Raw genomic sequence first — 22354 nt, 5'->3', positions numbered from 1 at the left:
ATGAGGTATCTCAAGTGAACAAAAATATTCTGCGGGACTAATATGCAAGTTTCATACACTGACAGAACACGAAAGTAGTAGTTATTTTTAGTTAGACAAATAAGCACTTATATGCCATGTCATCATATGCTGTCTGATTATTTGTTTTTGCTTTTAAAAATCTGATAGATTATTACATCACTGTAGTTAAAAATAAGCATATTGAAAGACTGAGTGAAGGGCACAGGTTGCACAACAAACTAGATCTTAAGAATCTCACTCATCATAAAATTTAATGAACTCTTCTCTCTATCAATTTAGGAAAAAGAAACAAGGGCTGTAGTATGGATTGAATGACTGTGTCCCTCCCAAATTCTTATGTTGAAATGCTAACCCTAATGTGGTGGTATCAGGATTAGGAGGAGGGGCCTTTGGGATGTAATTTAGGTCATGACGGTGGAACCCTCGTGAATGGGATCAGTGCCCTTAAAAAAAGATACCCCAGAGAGCACTCTAGTCCTCTTTCTACCATGTGAGGATACAAGATGGCTGTCTGCAACCCAGAAGAGGGCCCTCACTGGAACCTGACCATGCTGGCACCACTATCTCCCTGATCATTCACTTCCAGCTTCCAAAATTGTAAGAACTAAATTTCTGTTGTTTAAATCCCCATTCTGTGGTAATTTCTTATAACAGCCCAAACTCACGAAGACAGCAGACTTGTCACAGTATTAGTTACAGGTACAGTCTTGTGTTACACCTATTCAAGAAACAGGAGACTGTATGGACCTGGGATATGAATCTGAGGTGTGCTAACGATTCTCTGTATGTCTCTCCAGATCTAGTCTCCATCTTTCTCTAGGCCTGAGGAAGCTGTCCTTCACAGAAAGCTTTCCCAAACTCCCTTGCCCTCTGGCTTGCAGGGGGGTTCAGCCAATGGGAGGCGCCGGCTGGAGACAGAAGGAAAGAGAAGTCAGCGTATTTATCCCTCTCTTTGCTTCTGCCGGGCTGTGGTTTAGCAGTGGTGGTATTTCTCTGCTTCTAGTCAGGGTTTCTGTAGGGTAGACCCTCTCCCATGGCTACAGCTGTCACCACGTTCTGGTAATACCATTCTCTGTCCTCTCCTCTTCCAGCCAGGTGGTCAATGGCTTCCCACTGTTGCTAGCTCTGAATGCTTCACCATCCTTTATTAGTATCCTTGATGCTGACTGTATCTCTGGAAATAGTCACTTCATTAAACTCTTTTCGGTTAACCTACAATTGTGCCATCTGTTTCCTGGCCGAATCATGAGGCAAGGTGGCAAGGCTATACTGTTTTATGTGTCTTGCCCCTCCACATGTTGTTTTATCTATTTGGAAGGTCTTCTACCCCTTTTCTGTCTAAGAAACTCCTATTTCTGCTTCAACAGTCAGCTCAATAATCATACCATCTGAGCAGCCTTCCCTGCCACTCACCTCTTTCTTAGGTACTCTTCTTATAGTTCCTCTGAACCACTGGCATTCTGCCATTATGATTATCTTAATTTTCTCGATATGCTGACTGGATTTGCTGTTATGTCAATCATATTGCACGGCAAATGACAGATGTCATAATATGTTTGTTATACTGGATTTTTTTTTTTGAGATGGAGTCTTGCTCTGTCGCCCAGGCTGGAGTGCAGTGGTGCGATCTCGGCTGACTGAAACCTCTGCCTCCCGGGTTCAAGCAATTCTCCTGCCTTGGCCTCCTGAGTAGCTGGGACTACAGGCACGTGCCACCACCCCCAGCTAATTTTTGTATTTTTGGTGGAGACAGGGTTTCACCATGTTGGCCAAGATGCTCTCGATCTCTTGACCTCGTGATCCACCTGCCTCAGCCTCCCAAAGTGCTAGGATTACAGGCGTGAGCCACCGCAGCCAATATTGGATTAATTAACCTTATTGGAAAGGAAAAGTGCTAAATGTTGTATAAACCAGAGATCCCATGCGTCTCAGTTTCCAGTTTGTCAATGGTCTTAGAGCAAACTCATCTGACTACCTGCCTAAGGCACCAAGATCTTTGTGAATGGCCAGTGGGTTATTTGTTACCGTCATACTTTCCTACTTGTCCTCATTGCTGAAATCACAGCTCAGTTCAGTGACCTGATGCCATAAATAGCTTTGTTGTGGCAGTGCAAACCATTTTACCTCCTCTTTCTTTCTATTTCTCCTGCTTCCCTGTTTCTCCTCAGAATTCCTAGTAGAGAGATTCCCAAGTGGCTATTTTTGAAAAACTTTTGTCAAGGACTATAGTATTATAGAGAAATTGAGTTTTTCACCAACCCAGTGCTTAGATTCTAAAAATAAAAAAAGAAAAGAAATTGACAATAAGAAAAATCTCCCACCATCTTTGGCAGGCTATGAATAATGCAGTTGCTATATTTTAACTTTGAGGGATAACTAATTTGTTATTGTTTTGTCACTCATCTTTATATGTGTGAATTTAGGCAGATGTGCAGTGTCTTAAGAGAAATCTAATTAAGGCTATGTTCTTAGACTGAAAGCTTGAATTTACTCAGCATCAAGCCTGCATCACTTTTATCCCTCCTATCCATTTAATTTACCATTACTAGAATATTTTAAAAATGTCTTTTGTGGCTGAAAACTCAATGCTGAAATGCTTATGTATTACACAGAGGCATGTTTTTCCCTGTAGGAAATACTATGTTTTCTTTTCTTTTCTTTTTTTTTGAGACAGAGTTTTTGTTCTGTTGCCCAGGCTGGAAAGCAATGGCACAATCTTGGCTCACTGCAACCTCCGCCTCCTAGGTTCAAGCAATTCTCCTGCCTCAGCCTCCCGAGTAGCTGGGATTGCAGGTGCCCATCACCATGCCCAGCTAATTTTTTTATTTTTAGTAGAGATGAGTTTTTGCCATGTTGGCCAGGCTGGTCTCGAGCTCCTGACCTCAGGTGATCCACCCACCGTGGCCTCCCAGAGCACTAGGATTACAGGTGTGAGCCACCGTGCCCAGCCAGGAAATACTATCTTTTCAAAAAACTTTTTTTAAAATTTTCTTTTTAAAATAAGCAACCCTATTAACTGATTGTATTTAATTTTGAAAACACACTTAGAATACAGTTGGCAAATCATCCTACAGAATAAAATTATAGCAAAGTATATGTAATACACATTATAAAACAACCCTTATTAATAATTAGTCGGGAATAAAAGGACTCAATATAACGTCTGTCACTTCTATGTAATAACCTGATTTCTAGCTTCTGTGTGTGGGTCTGTGGGGCTTCAGACTCAGATATAGTTGTCCTGCAGGTAGTGCTTTTCCTAAAACAATTGGGCACTGTTGCTATCAATCTTCTGGGGGAAGAAGCAGGGCTTCAGATGGAAAACTTGAATTGAAAGGCAGGTCTTACAGAAGTGTTGAGGGAGCAGCTATCTTTCTCTTGACCTTCCTCCCATAAGTTGAGACACTTAGGTCTCTAGAAGTTCTTGAAGGAATTATGAGAAGGTAGGGAACAGATTCAAAAAGCGCTAGGTAGGGAGGCCTCCCTGTAAGGAACTCAAGAGTTGATGAGGAATAACAATTATTTTTAAGCAACAATCTCTTGTAGTATGACACTTTATGTCTATTTCCCTCTAGGCTTTGAAAGTCTCCCTGAATGGGTGGGGTGCAGTGGCTCTCACCTGTAATCCCAGAAATTTGGGAGGCCGAGGTGGGCAGAACACCTGAGGTCAGGAATTTGAGACCAATCTGGTCAACATAATGAAACCCCGTCTCTACCAAAAATACATAAAATAGCCAGGCATGGTGGTGCATGCCTGTAGTCCAAGCTACTTGGGAGGCTGAGGCAGGAGAATCGCTTGAACCCAGGAGGCAGAAGTTGCAGTGAGCTGAGATCGCACCACTGCATTCCAGCCTGGGCGACAGAGACTCTGTCTCAAAAAAAATAAAAAAAAAGAAAAGAAAAGAAAAATTTTTTAAAAAACTCCCTGAATTAATGGATGATTTAAGGGAAGGAAAAAAATTGTGGGGTCAGGGAATGGAGGGAAGAAAAGAAGAACAGAAGCAAGGAAGGAAGAGAGAAATAAATGGCATGGATTCTAATCTGGTCTCGTGTGTTACGAAGGAATGAAGAGGTGAGACTATTCTCTGGCAAGAATGATAAAGCAGATACAAAACCCCTAAATACAGTGTGAGGGTAATGTGATGATAGGGAAGGTGAATTTTGGAGGAGAGGGATCGGGGTTATAAGCTCCTAGCAGTCCCTTGTCCCTCTCAAGTGGAAGATCTGGTTTTAATTATAAAAGAAAGCTGCTGGTTTTTTCATACTTTGAAGGCTACACTATCAGCAAATCTTATCCCATTGCCAGAGGAGCAGTCTCCTTTCCTTGCCTTAATTGAAAACTGCTGGTCCCTGAGAACACTGCTTCCCCTGCAGCACACTCACGTTGCCCATTCTCTAGGATCAGGAGGAGATGGCTTCTGTTTCCCCAGTGCAACTTCCTGATAATTATTCTTTCCCAACCCCTGTTGTAAAAAAAATCCCCTGCTCCTTTGAGGCTTATGCCATCTGGCTCTGTCATCTGCCAACTGCTTGGTCATTCTCCATGTACTAAAGATTTTAGCACTTTGTTTTTCTTTCTGTTTCAATTCCTGTCATTCTGCTTACTGATTTCAACATCCATTTGGATGAGCTGCCTTCTCAAATTGCTTGACTTCCTCATCTCTAATAAACCTTTCTCTCTATTCTTCCTTTCTTATCCATTTCCTTTTCATCAGAAATATTAATTACCTCCAAAACTGGAAATTTACACAGTCCACTAAATATATCAAAACCTCACAGCCTGCCAGCTTGTCTATTCTTTTTTACTGTGGTGATTCTTTAATTTCATCAAGATTTGTAATCCACTGACCAACTCTATCACTTTCTTTTTTATTTTATTTTATTTTATTTTATTTTTTCTTTTTATTATTATTATTATTATCATTATTATTATACTTTAGGCTCTATGGTACATGTGCGCAACGTGCAGGTAAGTTACATATGTATACATGTGCCATGCTGGTGCACTGCACCCACCAACTCGTCATCTAGCATTAGGTATATCTCCCAATGCTATCCCTCCCCCCTCCCCCCACCCCACAACAGACCCCGAAGCTCTATCACTTTCTATCCATTAATACTCTCCTATCTTTGCCTTTTTCCATATCTTGAGTTCAATGAGACATCATTATAATTGTTCTCTTGGAAATATCTCAATTTCCAAGCCCCTATCCCTCTGTCATATTCATCTGGGAAACTTCTATCTCTGGATCAGTCCAGCATGCAGCTGTATGTTTCCGGGGAAAATCACTCAACCAGGCAGGCTGGTGTCACTATGAATTAATTATAACCAATCCCAAGTGGGCACTTAACACTGCCAAGGAATACTGCTAATATCAGGAGAAACTCTTCCTTTTTTCCTCACATTTATGCTTCTACTATAGGAAGAAATGGAAGTTCCATTCAACCTTCCTCTCCCCATAAAAGAGAACTGGAGGCACACTTCAACCCTCTTACTAATCACTCCAGAGAAGGACAAATGGCTGCTCTGTTTGGCTAGAGTCTGTTTCTTAGGCTGTGGGCAGGATCATTGTGTGTTCAAGGTCAGTACTCTTGTATAGCATCCTTTTCCCTCCTTTCCTCTTTCTGGATCCATGCTACTGGCTTGCTGATTATCAGAGGCATGCAGGTGCCATGTCAATACTGCTCACTGTTGAATATCAATGGTTTTCAAGTACCTAGCACATAGTGGGCATTCAGTGCACCTTAGTGAATTAATGAATGGTTGATTTGGTCTAAGCCACTTACATAGCTGTTGTGAAAACAGGAGAAACATCAGAGAGAGTGAGGAAGTTTGAGGGAAACAGATACTAGCAGTGCAAAAAAAGAAAGGTGCCCAACATTATATCTATTACTAGTGTGGTCTTATGTTCTCACACTGAGGTCATTGAGTTGCTATGAGCATTATCAGTGTTGAAGGGGGTGGATAAATTATATATTCAGAAATACATACATCCTAAAGATATATCCAATGAAAATACAGTAGCCAGCAATCTCTGTGAAGTTTCTTGGGGGAAGGGAGTCCTTTAATCAGGGGTATGTTGATGAAACCTCTCCAAAGAAGAAAAGTTACCATATTTTATACCCCCTACCAAGAAAAAAAAATGCATAATACTTGGGGAACCTTTTTTATTTTTTAAATTTTTTATTATTTTTTTCTGAGATGGAGTTTCACTTTTGTTGCCTAGGCTGGAGTGCAATGGTGTGATCTCGGCTCACCACAACCTCCGCCTCCCAGGTTCAAGCAATTCTCCTGCCTCAGCCTCCTGAGTAGCAGGGATTACAGGCATGCACCACCACACATGGCTAATTTTGTATTTTTAGTAGAGATGGGATTTCTCCATGTTGGTCAGGCTAGTCTCGACCTCCCAACCTCAGGTGATCCACCTGCCTCAGCCTCCCAAAGTGCTAGGATTACAGGCATGAACCTTTTTTAATTTTGGAGGAAACACTATCAGTATAATGTGCTTCTCTGATCCATTAAGTGGAAAACCCAAAAGCCTGCTAGCTTTGATAGAGCTGAAAGCAAGAGAAGTCCCTTCGGCTGGTCCAAGCTACAGTGCAAGCCCACTTGGCCCATGGTCCATCAGATCTAATAGTGCCTGCCTGAAGTACCTCTAGCAGCCTGGAATGCTCCATCAGGCCCAGGAAGCCTCCACTGGCCAATTACAGAAGTGGAATTTTGGAATAAAAGCATGCTTTTGGCCGCGTGCAGTGGCTCACGCCTGTAATCCCAGCACTTTGGGAGACTGAGGTGGGTGGATCACAAGGTCGGGAGATCGAGACCATCCTGGCTAACATGGTGAAACCCCGTCTCTACTAAAAATACAAAAAAATTAGCCAGGCATGGTGGTGAGTGCCTGTAGTCCCAGCTACTTGGGAGGCTAAGGCAGGAGAATGGCGTGAACCCAGGAGGCGGAGCTTGCAGTGAGAGGAGATCGGGCCACTGCACTCCAGCCTGGGCGACAGAACGAGACTCTGTCTCAAAAAAAAAAAAAAAGCATGCTTTCTTTGTCAAATACTATTATACTTTTGAAAAATAATTCTTGGCTTATAACTTGGCTTTGATAGAGACTGAATGCCTGATGGTGGAACACCAAATGATTGTGCAATCTGAATGTCCATCATAAGCTGGGTGTTCTGATTCACCAGGCTGGAGCTTCATCACCAAGGAGAGGTCGCATATATAGGAAGGAATATGGGGCGGGACCTGAATGGACCTGGAATAACAAAGTTCACAGACCCAGCACACCTATTCTTACAGCACCCTCTCAACTCATGGCCTTATCTGGATTTCCCTATAATTATAGAGGAAAAAAATTCAAGTCTGTCTTACAAATGGCTCTAAACAATATGCTAGCATCAGGAAGCCACACTCAATGGAGAAATTGAAAGTCAGCGGAAAAGTTCCATTTGTGGAACCTCTAGTGCTACATCTCACTGTTTACTTTTTCCAGAGGAAGAGATGGAGAGACGTAGGTAAAGATCCACACCAAGTCATGAGCAGACGAGAAGGGTTTGGCGTGCTGGGTAAAAAACAAGATCAGGGGGCTGGTTATTAGGAGCTTTGAGGAAGAGGTCTGTTGATGAGTCTAGAGTATGTGCATTCTTGTATCTTATGCGAATGGCCACCAAAAGACCCCTCCATGAAAAAATTTTAATAATCAATGGAACAGAATGTCCTGTCCTGTAATTATGAGTCAGTATTTTTATCCCACTTTGAACTCATGGTAGGGAGATGGAAGCTGTACCTGGGCTCAATAGACTTAATCTTACCTAGGTTGGCCTGAACTGTTATTGCTTACTACCCAGTTTTCCAGTAGCTACCGACATCCTGAATATGGTACCTTACTCTGGGAGACCATCATTGAGGGGACACAGATATGTCGTCATTGTAATATATTTAATCTGGATTTAGGCCATGCTAGTACCACCATTCATGAACATGCAGAATGCCTTATACATAGTCATGGTATCCTACACATTGCCACAGATCAACTAATTCACTTAACAGTGGTGGAGATAGGGAAATGGAATGATGCCATGGGATTCATTGATCATATCACACCACTATCATCTAGAGGCGTCTGGCCTTATAAAACTGTGAAATGGGTTATTAAGAGGTAGGTATGCCCATTTCCAGGAGATGACACCTTGTAAGATTTTAGCATAATCCTTCAGGATGTCTACGTTCTAAATTAGTGAGCAAGATAGTAGGTGGTATTTTTTCCCCATAAACAGAAGCTGTGGTATGGGAAGCAAAGGGTGAAAATAGGGTGATGGTGCCTCTCACAATTCCACTTAATGAGTCACTAAAATTTTTTGTTGCGTCTAATCCCTGTGACTCTGAACTTTGCTGATATAAAGGTTTTAGTATTCAAGGGAGAAACGCTTTCACTAGAAAACCCCGTGATGCTTCTACTGAATTAGCAGCTGAAGCTGCCGACTAGTGATTTGGAGCTTCTTATGGCAAGGGGTGAGCAGGCAGAAAGGGGGCAACAGTATTGTGGGGACCACACTGGCTTCCTGCAGTTCTTACTGCCCAGACTCCCGGGATCTTTTCATTCATTCCAAGCCTGGCCTCCACCTTCCCATCAAGTCTCTGCACCTCAACCATGCTTCTACTAACTCTCTTTTTTGAATAAGGTTCTCAAGCTGGCTTTGTTGCAGGCAACCAAGGACCTGACCGATAGAGTCAACATAGACTTTGTAAGAAAAAAATGGTACAAAACAAGCTCACAAATCTCTTATATCTTTCAACATAGTTTTACAAGACTAAAGTTCAGTTTTTAAAATAAACTGCAGTGAAGGACACATAGCATGAGATCTACCCTCATTACAATTTTTAAGTGTACAGTGAAGTGTACAGCATTGATTTTAAGTGCCAAGGTGTACAGTAGATCTTTAGAAATTTCTCATCTTACATGACAAAATCCTATCCCTGTGAACAGCAACTCCCCATTTCCCCAGCCTACAGCCTCCAAGAACCATCATTCCACTTTCTGCTTCTGTGAGTTTTTAAATACCTCATGCATAGGTGGAATCATACAGTATTTGTCCTTCTCTGACTGGCTTGTTTTATTTTTCATTTTTATTTATTTTTTTGAGACGGAGTCTCGTTCTGTCGCCAGGCTGGAGTGCAATGGCGTGATCTCGGCTCACTGCAACATCCACCTCCCAGGTTCAAGTGATTCTCTTGCCTCAGCCTCCTGAGTAGCTGGGACTACAGGCATGCGCCACCAAGCCCAGCTAATTTTTTTTGTATTTTTAGTAGAGACGGGGTTTCACCATATTGGCCAGAATGGTCTCCATCTCTTGACCTCATGATCCGCCCGCCTCGGCCTCCCAAAGTGCTGAGATTACAGGTGTGAGTCATAGCACCTGGCCTTTTTTATTTTTATTTTTGAGACAGAGTTTCGCTCTTGTTGCTCAGGCTGGAACACAATGGCACGGTCTTGGCTTACTGCAACCTCCACCTCCTGGGTTCAAGTGATCCTCCTGCCTCAGCCTCCCAAGCAGCTGGGATTACAGGTATGTGCCACCACACCCAGCTAATTTCTATATTTTTTGTAGAGATAGAGTTTCACATGTTGGCCAGGCTGGTCTCAAACTCTTGACCTCAGGTGATCTGCCCACCTCGGCTTCCCAAAGTGCTGGGTTTATAGGCATGAGCCACCATGCCTGGCCTGACTGGCTTATTTTACTTAGTGCAGTGTCCTCAAGGTACATCCATGTTGTAGCCTATGACAGAATTTCCTTCTACTCAATGGAATAATATTCCATTGTATGTATATGCCATACTTTATTCATCCACAAGGTTCATTCTTATGCATATTTGCTTTAGCATAATGAGACTAAATGGTTGCCTTGTTTATCTAAACATTATTAACTGTTTGATTTTCCTCTCTTTAATTATTTTTCCTAAAATAATATATAGACAAGGGATTATTTGACAGCACTGGAGTTTGCATACATTTACAAAGAATTACTTAATATATGATTAATGCAATCAAGTGTGGATGATCTATTGAGGAGTTTGGAATTTTACACAAACGACATGATTACTGAGGTTCTAAAAAATGTAAATGATATCTCAGATTAAACAGTTGTCTAGTTCCTAAAAGGCACTGAAGATAAGATGCTGTTGTTAAATGAAGGACAAAACTCCATAGGCCCTGGACTGCTCAAGATTATTTATAGTAGACGCCGGGCACAGTGGCTCACACCTATAATCCCAGTGCTTTTGGAGTCCCAGGTGGGAGGATTGCTTGAATTCAGGAGTCCAAGGCTGCAGTCAACTATGACTGCGCCACTGAACTTCAGCCTTGGTGACAGATTGAGACCGTGTCTCCGAAAAAAAAAAAAAAATCTGAAAATGGCAAGATTATATAGATCTTATGTGTTATTATCATGAACTTTGTTGGATATGCACAGGCCTCTTAAAAAAGCAACAAAATAGTAAGCACTTGCTGACTTCCTTAGGTAAAATGAACCAGATGTTCCCACCCTGGAAATGCCCTTCTTGTGGCTTTGCCAATTGTAAAATAGGCACTTAGAGGACAAAAGTACTTCGATGCCAAAGTCTCTTGGCATCAAGTAGCCTATGAATGCATTAGCCTTGTGGGTGCCTGTTTTTCAGCATGACATTACATTCCTACTGCCCTTCTGGGAACAGTCATTGTGTTGATGCTTTATTTTATTTGCTTCACTTGCCTTGTGGCCCTCAGCACTGTTTTCAAGAGGCTAAAACACAAGCCTCCCTACTCCTTTGATTATTATTGACTCTAACAGTCCCTGCCCTCACCTAAGATCCTGAAACTTGGCACTTGTAACTTAGAATATTCTTTCTTCACACAAACAATCTTAAGATTCTTTTTCTTTGTGTAATTCCAGGGTCTTTCCATCAAAAATCAAGTCTGTGGTTGTAGAGGCCATATATATCCTGACGAAATGTAATGGGTCATATTTCCTCTTTGAATACGTGAATCAATTCCCCTATGCTTACCTTTTATTTTTCTTTCATAACAGATAATCATTTTATGATAGTGATGCTTTCTTACCATCCCTAGGACTCTCTGTTTAGTATTTACACTCTATTTTCCTCTGTAGCAGTTAATACATTCTGACATCCTATATAATTTTTACAGTTTATTGTGTTATAACCTGATTAGAAGATAAGTTCTATGAGAGCAAGGATTTTGTCTTTTTTTTTTTTGAGACAGGGTCTCGCTCTGTCGCCCAGGCTGGAGTGCAGTGGTATGATCTTGGCTCACTGCAACCTTTGTCTCCCAGGCTCAACTAATCCTCCCACCTCAGCATCCCAGTAGCTGGGATTACAGGCGCCTGCCGCCTTGCCTAGCTAAGTTTTGTATTTTTTGTAGAGACGAAGTTTCGCCATGTTGCCCAGGCTGGTCTTGAACTCCTGAGCTCAAGTGGTCTGCCTGCCCTGGCCTCCGAAAGTGCTGGGATTACAGGCATGAGCCACCGCACCCAGCCTTTTTTTCTTTTTAAACTTTGTATCCCTAGTGTTTAAAACTGAACTGGGCATGCATGAGTCCTACCAGTATTTGTAAATTAACAAATAAACAACTGAATATGTTCATACCTCATTAGCTTGTGCCCAGGCAGCATTCAAATGCTGAGGAAATGGGGGAATAAAAGAGAAATATAAAAAAAGCTTATCTCTTTTCAATACTTATAGTAGGGATTTGTAAAGTCAAAAGGGGAGAAATGGGCTGAAAATTGCACACTCTATACACATATAGGTGAAATCATCCACATTTTCTTTTTTTTTTTTTTTGAGACGGCTCTGTCACCCAGGCTGGAGTGCAGTGGCACCATCTCAGCTCACTGCAAGGTCTGCCTCCTGGGTTCATGCCATTCTCCTACCTCAGCCTCCCGAGTAGCTGGGACTACAGGCGCCGGCCACCATGCCCGGCTAATTTTTTCTTTTTTTTGTATTTTTAGTAGAGACAGGGTTTCACCGTGTTAGCCAGGATGGTCTCGATCTCCTGACCTTGTAATCCGCCTGCCTCGGCCTCCCAAGGTGCTGGGATTACAGGTGTGAGCCACCACGCCCGGCCAAAATCATCCACATTTTCTAAAGAACTACTGCATTTAAATGGGTAGTAATTCAAATCGTACTTTGCAGTGGACTCTGGAAGGCAGAACAAGTTATGTGTGAAAATGGAAATAATTTATTTGGAAATTAATGAGAAATGTTTCTAGCTTCACTAATTGTTTTCAAGGTGATAATGAAAGGATGCTTATTTTTTATTTGATATGGTATCAGAAAGTGTATAAAAGACTTCGGCACTTATTCCAGTGCTTTCTGGTATCCTTTTGCAGAACAATAGTGAGACAATGACCAGCTTCTCAAGATTATTTTCCATTCCATATAACACAGTGGATTATGTGATCTAACACAATGAAAGGACATGTTTTCTTGGGTTATAATTCTCCCACCACGTCTGTGACTGCTGCTTGCTTCCATATGGCTTTTTCTACGTGGCTTTGTTTCATATGATTTCATGTATCTTTCCACATCCTGGAGTTTGTAACTGAAGTGAATCCTTTTCTCATATGGCTTTTTCTACGTGGCTTTGTTTCATATGATTTCATGTATCTTTCCACATCCTGGAGTTTGTAACTGATGTGAATCCTTTTCTCATTTCATTTTATTTCTGAAATTATTCAGCTTTTATTTTCAAGTCATTTAAACATCATTCTTTTTGTTCTTTTCTCTATTTTTTTTTTTTTTTAGATGGAGTCTCACTCTGTCACCAGGCTGGAGTACAGTGGCGCAATCTCAGCCCACTGCAACCTCCACCTCCCAGGTTCAAGCAATTCTCCTGCCTCAGCCTCCTGAGTAGCTGGGATTACAGGCACGTGCCACCACACCCAGCTAATTTTTGTATTTTTTTGTAGAGATGGGGTTTCTCCATGTTGCCCAGGCTAGTCTCAAACTCCTGGGCTCAAGCAATTGCCCTGCCTCGGCCTCCCAAAGTGCTAGGATTACAGGTGTGAGCCATTGGCCTGGCCCCAAATTCTTTAATGTTCTTCCTATTGAGAGTTGGGTTGTTTGTTACTGTAGCATAACCTGGCCCATCTTGACTAATATGCAAGATAATTAACTGGAAGGAAAAGTTGTGCAGGAAAGGAAAAGAAAGTCACAGTGTACTCCAGGGCTCAACAATGAAAAGTATCTACATGGTCAGAGTAACCTAAGTGCTAAGAAATGACCTTACTAAAATTAAGGTGAATGATATTGACAAGTTGGGGGAACGGGAAAAGTGAGGATGTGTGGTAAGTGTACAGATAACTTATAAAAACGCAAACTTTAGCTGGGTGCGGTGGCTCACGCCTGTAATCCCAGCACTTTGGGAGGCTGAGGCAGGCGGATCACGAGGTCAAGAGATCGAGACCATCCTGGCTAACATGTAGTCCTAGCTACCTGTAGTCCCAGCTACTTGGGAGGCTGAGGTGGGAGAATCACCTGAGCCCAGAAAGGTTGAGGCTGCAGTGAGCTGAGATCACATCACTGCACTCCAGCCTGGGGGATGGGCGACAGACAGAATCCCTCTCGGCTGGGGGCGGTCGGGGGAGGGGTGCGGGGTGAAGGCTGTGCTTTAAAATCACCACATGCAACTTCTGCTCAAATCCCCTGGCCAGAACTACTCACATGACTCTACCTAAGCACAATAGGGAAGGGAAATATAATCCTCCCGTGTGTCCAAAAAAAAAGAAGCATTAGATATGAACACTAAATATCCCTACCACATCGTCTTTTTCTCGTTTTCTCCTTTTTGCTAAATTTTCCATGTACTTCTCAATAATTCAATCTCAAACTCTCTGCCAGTTGCCTTATTGTAAGAAGTTTATTTCCATTAGCTTTCTGTCAATTTCATCTTCCTGAGGTCTCTCCTACAACCTGCCCTGCTCCAATCTGGCATGGCTGTCCTTGGTATCTGCAGCACACACGTGATCCTAAGATCTCCCTTCAGCACACACGTGATCCTAAGATCTCCCTTCAGCACACACGTGATCCTAAGATCTCCCTTCAGTACACACGTGATCCTAAGATCTCCCTTCAGCACACACGTGATCCTAAGATCTCCCTTCACCATCTTCCTGGGAGGTTCCCTTGCCTTTTTCAGAGGTAGAGCTGTTCCTTGTACCCTATGTCCTCTTCACCCTGGTTTACTTGTGTGTGTGTGTGTACATGACATCTTCAAGTAGCTCCCTTAAAAAAAGCTACATGAGGTAATATTTTGAAATTTTGCATATTGATTTAATCTGCTCTCACAGTTGAGTGATAACATGGCAAGACAGAGAATTCGCTCAGATTTTTATTCTTTTTTTTTTTTTTTTTTTTTTTTTGCCGGTTGATGCTGTTCCTTTCTCAGAAATTTGAAGTCATTTCTCCACTGCCTTTCAGTTTCCACTGTTGTTTCTGGAAAGTCTCAAGCCAATCTGATTCCTGATTGATCTTTTTTATAATGTGTCCTGTTTTTTCACTCTGGAAGTTTGTAGGAACTTCTCTGTGGTTCCAGTGCTCCGAAATTTCATAATGACTGCCTTGGTGTTTCTACTTTCATCTATTGTGGTGGGCCATTCTAATATGAAAACTCTAGTCCCTAAATTTTAGAAAACTTTCTTGAATTGCTTTACTAATTATTTCTCTCCTCTGTTTTTTCTCTTCTATCTTTCTGGAATGCCTAATATTTGTATATTGAACTTTTTGGACTAGAGTCCTTTATTGTTTAAAAAAAAATCAGGCTGGGCACGGTGGCTCACGCCTGTAATCCCAGCACTTTGGGAGGCTGAGGTGGGTGGATCAAGAGGTCAGGAGATCGAGACTATCCTGGCTAACACGGTGAAACCCCGCCACTACTAAATATACAAAAAATTAGCCGGGCGCCATGGCAGGCGCCTATAGTCCCAGCTACTCGGGAGGCTGAGGCAGGAGAATGGTGTGAACCTGGGAAGCGGAACTTGCAGTGAGCCAAGATCGCGCCACTGCACTCTGTCTGCCTGGGCGACAGAGCAAAACTCTGTCTCAAAAAAAAAAAAAAATCATCTTGGCTGGGCGCGGTGGCTCACACCTGTAATCCCAGCACATTGGGAGGCCGAGGTGGGTGAATCACGAGGTCAGGAGATCAAGACCATCCTGGCTAACACGGTGAAACTCCGTCTCTACTAAAAATACAGAAAAACAAAATTAGCCGGGTGTGGTGGCGGAGGCCTGTAGTCCCAGCTACTCGGGAGGCTGAGGCAGGAGAATGGTGTGAACCTGGGAGGCGGAGCTTGCAGTGAGCCAAGATCACGCCACTGCACTCCAGCCTGGGTGACAGAGTGAGACTCTGTCTCAAAAAAAAAAATCATCTTTTTCTATTTTCTAAGTCACTGTCTTTTTGTCCTACCTTTTGAGATTTCTTTTTTCAACTTTATATTGAGTGTTTTAGTTTTGCTATTGTGTTTTGCAAAGTCTCCCAGGCCAGAGTGCACACAGCAACCTCCGCCTCCTGGGTTCAAACGAGCACGTCTGGCTAATTTTTGTATTTTTGGTAGAGATGTGTTTAACCATGTTGGCCAGGCTGGTCTCAAACTCCAGACCTCAAGTGATCTGCCTGCCTCAGCCTCCCAAAGTGCTAGGATTAAAGGTGTGAGCCACCTTGCCCAGCCAGAATATTCTTTTTTTAAAAAAATATAGTATCGGCCAGGTGCGGTGGCTCACGCCTGTAATCCCAGCACTTTGGGAGGCCGAGGTGGGCGGATCATGAGGTCAGGAGATCGAGACCATCCTGGCTAACATGGTGAAACCCCATCTCTACTAAAAAAATACAAAAAATTAGCTGGGCGTGGTGGCAGGCGCCTGTAGTCCCAGCTACTCGGGAGGCTGAGGCAGGAGAATGGCGTGAACCCAGGAGGCGGAGCTTGCAGTGAGCCGAGACGGCGCCACTGCACTCCAGCCTGGACAACAGAGCGAGACTCTGTCTCAAAAAAAAAAAAAAAAAAAAATATATATATATATATATATACATATATGTGTGTATATATATACATATATATGTGTATGTATATATATACATATGTGTGTATATATATGTGTGTGTGTATATATATATATATATATGTGTGTGTGTATATATATATATGTAGTGTCCTGTTCCTTTACGGTTGCAATGTTTTCCTTATCTCTCAGAGAGAATTAAGGACAGGTTTTGTTTTTGTTTTTTAACATTCTCTTTTTCCCTTATTAAGTTTCTGTTTCTCCAGTTGCTGTTTCCTGTTTGTTTGTTTGTTTGTTTTGGTCCCTAGGTTTCACATGACAAATTTCCTAATATTTCTTGTAATCTTTCGTGAAGACTAAATGCCTCACTGTAAGATGATCATGCTGGACCATTTAATTCAGCAAACTCAAATGTTGGTATATTTAATTCTTTCCTCTTGGCTTGGTCAGAATCCCCAGAAATAATTTTACCAGTGTATTTCTTGAAGGGTGAAGGCTTGACTGCCAGCACTCTGAGGAGCTGAGTGGAGAAAGGGGGCTAGACAGTTTTAGCATCCAACATGACAACATTCACTTAAAGCCCTTACTTTCAATAAGGAACCCCAACCTCAAAATGCCTGGTGCTTCCAGCCAAAGACCCTATTTTTGATTCTTTTCAAAGAATAAGTTTCCAGTTTTTTGCCAATGTGGTTGGCGGGGGAGAGAAAATTGTTTGATATATGGAATGGGGGAAGGAATGGCAGAATCCCATCCTTCTTAAACAGACTCACACTCAATGATCCTTATTTTAGTACTCCCACTTCCAGAAGTAACTGGTGCCACCATTTCCCAAGTCTTTGGAGGGGGGGATTCAACAGTATACATTGGGTTGGGTTTTAGATATTTTTTTTACCATTAGCTCAGCAATCAGTTTTCTTGAATCTGCGAATTAGTTTACCATTCCCCATTTGCTTTCCTGCTTCCAAAATTTTGTTGCTCTTGGCTCCTACCTGTTTTCCTTGTTCAGGGATTTATGGGTGGAAAAAATGCTATTGTCATTGTAGTAAGGTTTCAGGGGAAAAAAAAAGCTAAAATAGACACAGATGTTCAATCTGCTATCTTCACAAGAAACCACTTCTTTTTTTTTTTTTTTTTTTTTTTTTTTGTAGAGACAGGGTTTTGCCATGTTGCCAGGCTGGTCTTGAACTCATGAGCTCAGGCGATCTGCCGACCTTAGCCTCCCAGAGCGCTGGGATTACAGGCATGAGCCACCATGGCTGGCCGGCTTCTTTTTTTTTTTTTTTTGAGACGGAGTCTCACTCTGTCACCCAGGCTGGAATGTAGTGGCACAATCTTGGCTCACTGCAACCTCCGCCCCCTGGGGTTCAAGCGATTCTCCTGCCTCAGCCTCCCCAGTAGCTGGGATTATAGGTGCCTGCCACCATGCCTGGCTAATTTTTGTATCTTTAGTAGAGACGGCGTTTCACCATCTTGGCAAGACTGGTCTTGAACTCCTTACCTCATGATCCACCCACCTCAGCCTCGCAAAGTGCTGGGATTACAGGTGTGAGCCACCGTGCCTGGCCTGGCTGGCTTCTTTTTCTATTGTTAATGTTTCCTACTGTCTTCTTACTACTGATATATCCAGCACGTCCCAGAATCAAGCATCACCTCCTTTGGGATACATCCCCTGAAAATGGTCATCACCCTAGGCACAGATGACAATTCCTCCTCCTGTTCTGTCACTGAAACTTATTTAAGTACTTACCAGCTCTTTCTGCAATTGTTTGATTATTTTCTTTCTGGCCTGGCGCAGTGGCTCACGCCTGTAATCCCAGCATGTTGGGAGGCTGAGGCGGGTAGATCACGAGGTCAGGAGTTCGAGACCAGCCTGGCTAACACGGTGAAACCCTGTCTCTACCAAAAATACAAAAATTAGCCGGGCGTGGTGGCATGCGCCTGTAATCCCACCTTCTTGGGAGGCTGAGACAGGAGAATCCGGGAGGTGGAGGTTGCCTTGAGCCAAGATTATTTTCTTTCTTTGCTATAAGTCTGTGAGAAAGACCACTGACTAGCCTCCAGTATCTATTAACAGAACTCCAGGAGTTTTAGCTGACACATAGCAACCCATCGAGAGACTATATTCCCCAGCTTCTCTTGCAGCTAGTTGTGGCCATGACACTAAATTTGGATCAATGGGATATAAGAAGGATCGTGTACAGTCTGACATTCATCTACGTGAAGAAGTCAATTGCCTACGCTTCCTCTTTTTCCTTCCTGCTTGCTAAGAAATGAAAATGACTGGAGAACCCTAGAAACCGATGTTGAGGCAGAGCCCCCTGATTACCCAGGACTGCTCATTCTGGACTACATTTTTTTTTTTTTTTTTTGAGATGGAGTCTCACTCTGTCACCCAGGATGGAGTGCAGTAGCACGATCTCAGCTCACTGCAACCTCTGCCTCCTGAGTTCAAGCAATTCTCCTGCCTCAGCCTCCTGAGTAGCTGGGACTACAGGCAACTGCCACTATCCAGCTAATTTTTGTATTTTTAGTAGTGATGGGGTTTCACCATGTTGGCCAGGCTGGTCTTGAACTCCTGACCTCAAGTAATCCACCCGCCTCAGCCTCCCAAAGGGCTGGGATTACAGGCATGAGCCACCGCACCCAGCCTCTGGACTACTATTATAAGAGAGAAATAAAGCTCTACATTATTTAAGTTGCCATATCTTAGCAGTCTATTACAGCAGTGTAGCCTGGATTTTACCCAGTACAGAGATTGTATGGACCTTGAATGTGAGACTATAACTTATTTATTTTATCTTTAGTGCCTGGCATATATTTAAGGTAAATAAATGCATGGATTTCCACAAGTAAATCCTTGTCCTGATTAATTTCATCTTCTCCAGAAAACAAAAAAAATGGGACAGCATTTAAGGACTGGAAAGCTATTTCACAGTACTTATGAAGCTTTAGGACATCACATTCAGTATGTGCCCAGCTTTGCGCAATACCCAACACTTCTTATCTAACAAGGCTAACCATTTCACAGAAGTTTCTCCACTTCAGTGTTAAAGTTCATTACTGTTACTAAGTGTAGCAGTGTAGTCACTGAGTATTGCACAGAGGGGAGGGTTATTTGTTACTGATGCCACAGGTGTTTGCTGACAGTTACCTGTATTACTACTATTGTGTAAAGCTATTTCTCCTTTTGTTTTCAGAATATAGCAATAAAATAATGGTTTGGGTGAACATAATAATTAACTTGGGTCTACAGGGATGGGAAGTTGAGTTGTATGCAAACCAAAATACTTTTCAGGACAGAAATCATACAAAATTCTAGCTTGCCCTCTGGAGACATACACACACACACACACACATACACACACACACCCCCCATACAACATGCCATTAAAACTTGTTTCAACGATCCCAAGAGGATGGGCATAGCTGAAAGAGCACTGAAAACGTTCAGAGAACTGGGTTCTTGTGCAAACCACTAATAAACTATAAGGCCTTGGGCAAGTAACAGCCTCTATGGGCATTAATTATATTATATAAGAAATGAGGGTGAGTGTTGGTGGCTCATGCTTGTAATCACAGCACTTTGGAAGGCTGAGGCACGAGGATCACTTGAAGCCAAGAGTTCCAGCCTAAACAACAAAGCAAGATACCATCTCTAAACAAACAAACAAAAATTAGCCCAGGAGTTCCAGGCTGCAGTGAGTTATGATCACACCACTGCACTTCAGCCTGAGTGACAGAGCAAGACCCCATCTCAAAAAACAAATAAACCAAGAGACTGTTGTTTTAGATTGTCTCTCTGCTCCTTCCCAGTCCGATGGCTGTAGTTAACTTACCTATCAAAATGGCCAAAATGTTGACCACAGTGTGGTTGACCTCTGTAGTTTTCTCATGTGTCCTTCCTTCTTCACTTGGACTTTGTTTTCAATTTACCTCTTACTCTTTTTCCTCTCTTCCAAAAGTTCTCTGCTATACAATAATTATACTTTCTATTCCATTTTTGATTATCTTTTTAGCATCTACCCATCTGTTCTATCAAATGTCAGTCCTTTTTTTTTTTTTTTTTTGAGATGGAATCTCTCTCTGTTGCCCAGGCTGCAGAGCAGTGGCACGATCTTGGCTCACTGCAACCTCCCCCTCCCAGGTTCAAGTGATTCTCCTGCCTCAGCCTCCTCAGTAGCTGGGATTACAGGTGTCTGCCATCACACTGAGCTACTTTTTGTATTTTCAGTAGAGACAAGGTTTCACCATGTTGGCCAGGCTGGTCTCCAACTCCTGACCACAAGTGTTCCACCCGCCTCAGCCTTAGCCTCAGCCTCCCAAAGTGCTGGGATGACAGGCGTGAGTCACTGCTACTGATCCAAATCTGTCTTAAATTTCCCCTCCTATTAGCTTCATTAAATTTTGCTTTCGTAATCCCATAGCCTTTTTACAGCCTTTTTATATCTAAGAAATCTAAAATTATGATCATTTGTCCATTTGCTCCTTTATCTTTCATCCAGATTTACTAGTGATTCTCATCGGAAGGCTTTGTGCTTAAAACAAGTGCTAATAGTTTATATGATCTGTGTAAAAATATGACAAGTGACTAGAGGTCAGGCAAGAAGATAAATCTTTGAATTTTGAATGAGGGGACAAAAATTAGGGACTGTCAAGAGCTATTAGATCTTTACCTAAAATATAGTAATCAAGTATTTAAAAAGGGACAGTTGAGGAAATCATCCAGAAGCATCAGCAAGACATAGAGAATCATATGAGAGAATAAACTGCAAGAGGTCCTCAAATATATTCCTAAAATTTAAGGAATTGCCTACACTTTTTCTTTAAAGTATCAGTTCCTAAAGTATGTTTTGTAGAACACTAGTACTGCAAAACACTGTGTAATAGGACTCTGGGTTGGGAAACACCATATCTGCCTTGGGGGTTCACAATGTGTATTAGTATATTAAAAGTCATCTGAGAAGTCCTGCAATGACCCAGCATTTTCAAAACTATTTGATCATGAAACCCTTTTCTCAAATTACATCTATTAATATCATGTTGAAAATGCTACTGTAAAGAAAAATGATATGCAATGCCTATAATTTGAGAACGTATAATCTTTCTTCATAATGTCTTCTCTTATAGCTAGGAACTTCCTAGTATCTACCTAACTTATAACAGGCCAGGTAGATTGTATGAAGTGGATTTTTTTTTTTTTTTTTCTGAGATGGAGTCTTGCTCTGTCGCCTGGCTGGAAGGCAGTGGCACAATCTCGGCTCACTGCAACCTCTGCCTCCCAGGTTCAAGTGATTCTCCTTCCTCAGCCTCCCGAGTAGCTGGGACTACAGGTGCATGCCACCACACCCAGCTAATTTTTTGTATTTTAGTAGAGATGGGGCTTCACCACGTTGGCCAGGATGGTCTCAATCTCCTGACCTCATGATCCAACCACCTTGGCCTCCCAAAGTGCTGGGATTATAGGCATGAGCCACCACACCCGGCCGAGGTGGTCATTTTTAAAGCAAACTTCCCTGAATCATATATTATCAGAATTGATTAACAGTTACTGACATTTAGAGGCAGATTTATTAAAATCATGAAGTATAAGCTTGTAGGAATTTTGCTTTAGAAATAATTAAAATAGGCGGGGCACGGTGGCTCACGCCTGTAATCCCAGTACTTTGGGAGGCTGAGGTGGACGGATCATTTGAGGTCAGGAGTTTAAGACCAGCCAGGCCAACATAGCGAAACCCCATCTCTATTAAAAATACAAAAATTAGCCAGGCGTGGTGGCATGCGCCTGTAGTCCCAGCTACTCGGGAGGCTGAGGTGGTAGGATTGCTTGAACCGGGAGACAGAGGTTGCAGAAAGCCGAGATCGTGCCACTGTACTAGAACCTAGGTGACGGAGTGTGACTCATCTAAAAAAATCAATTAATAATAATAATAATAATAATATTGCTTAAATTATATTTGATGATATTCCCTGGTGTGTGTCTGTGTGTGTACCTCAGTATCACTTAAGGGGTTACCTTTCTTTGCCACTGCTTGACAGAGCAGGCCAGAAGAAAGGAAATTCCCTCCAAATCAGTCAGGACACAAATAACTGGTTCTTTATATATTAAAATAAATATTTTCAGACAATTCCAAGAAATTCCTCTTCAAACTTTTAAGTCACATTGCTATGGAAGGTAAATTATCAAAAAATCATTGCATGCTGGCCAAATTGACTGACAATGCCTGGAAATTTCATCTCTCGGACTGAGTAAAGCACTTTTCTTCACACAACTTCACTGCGGTG

General features: G+C 42.3%; 1 protein-coding gene across 1 annotated transcript in view; it reads right to left on the bottom strand.

Moving 5' to 3' along the window:
• The window catches only part of RAB39A (RAB39A, member RAS oncogene family), a 41009-nt gene that overhangs the window by 6482 nt on the left and 12173 nt on the right, over nt 1-22354 (bottom strand). The gene's annotated exons all lie outside the window — the stretch shown is intronic.

This window comes from Pongo abelii, chromosome 9 (assembly GCF_028885655.2).
Source record: "Pongo abelii isolate AG06213 chromosome 9, NHGRI_mPonAbe1-v2.0_pri, whole genome shotgun sequence".
Taxonomy (NCBI): domain Eukaryota; kingdom Metazoa; phylum Chordata; class Mammalia; order Primates; family Hominidae; genus Pongo; species Pongo abelii.
The sequence above is the reverse complement of the archived record's forward strand: the minus strand, read 5'-3'. Positions and strand labels throughout refer to the sequence as shown.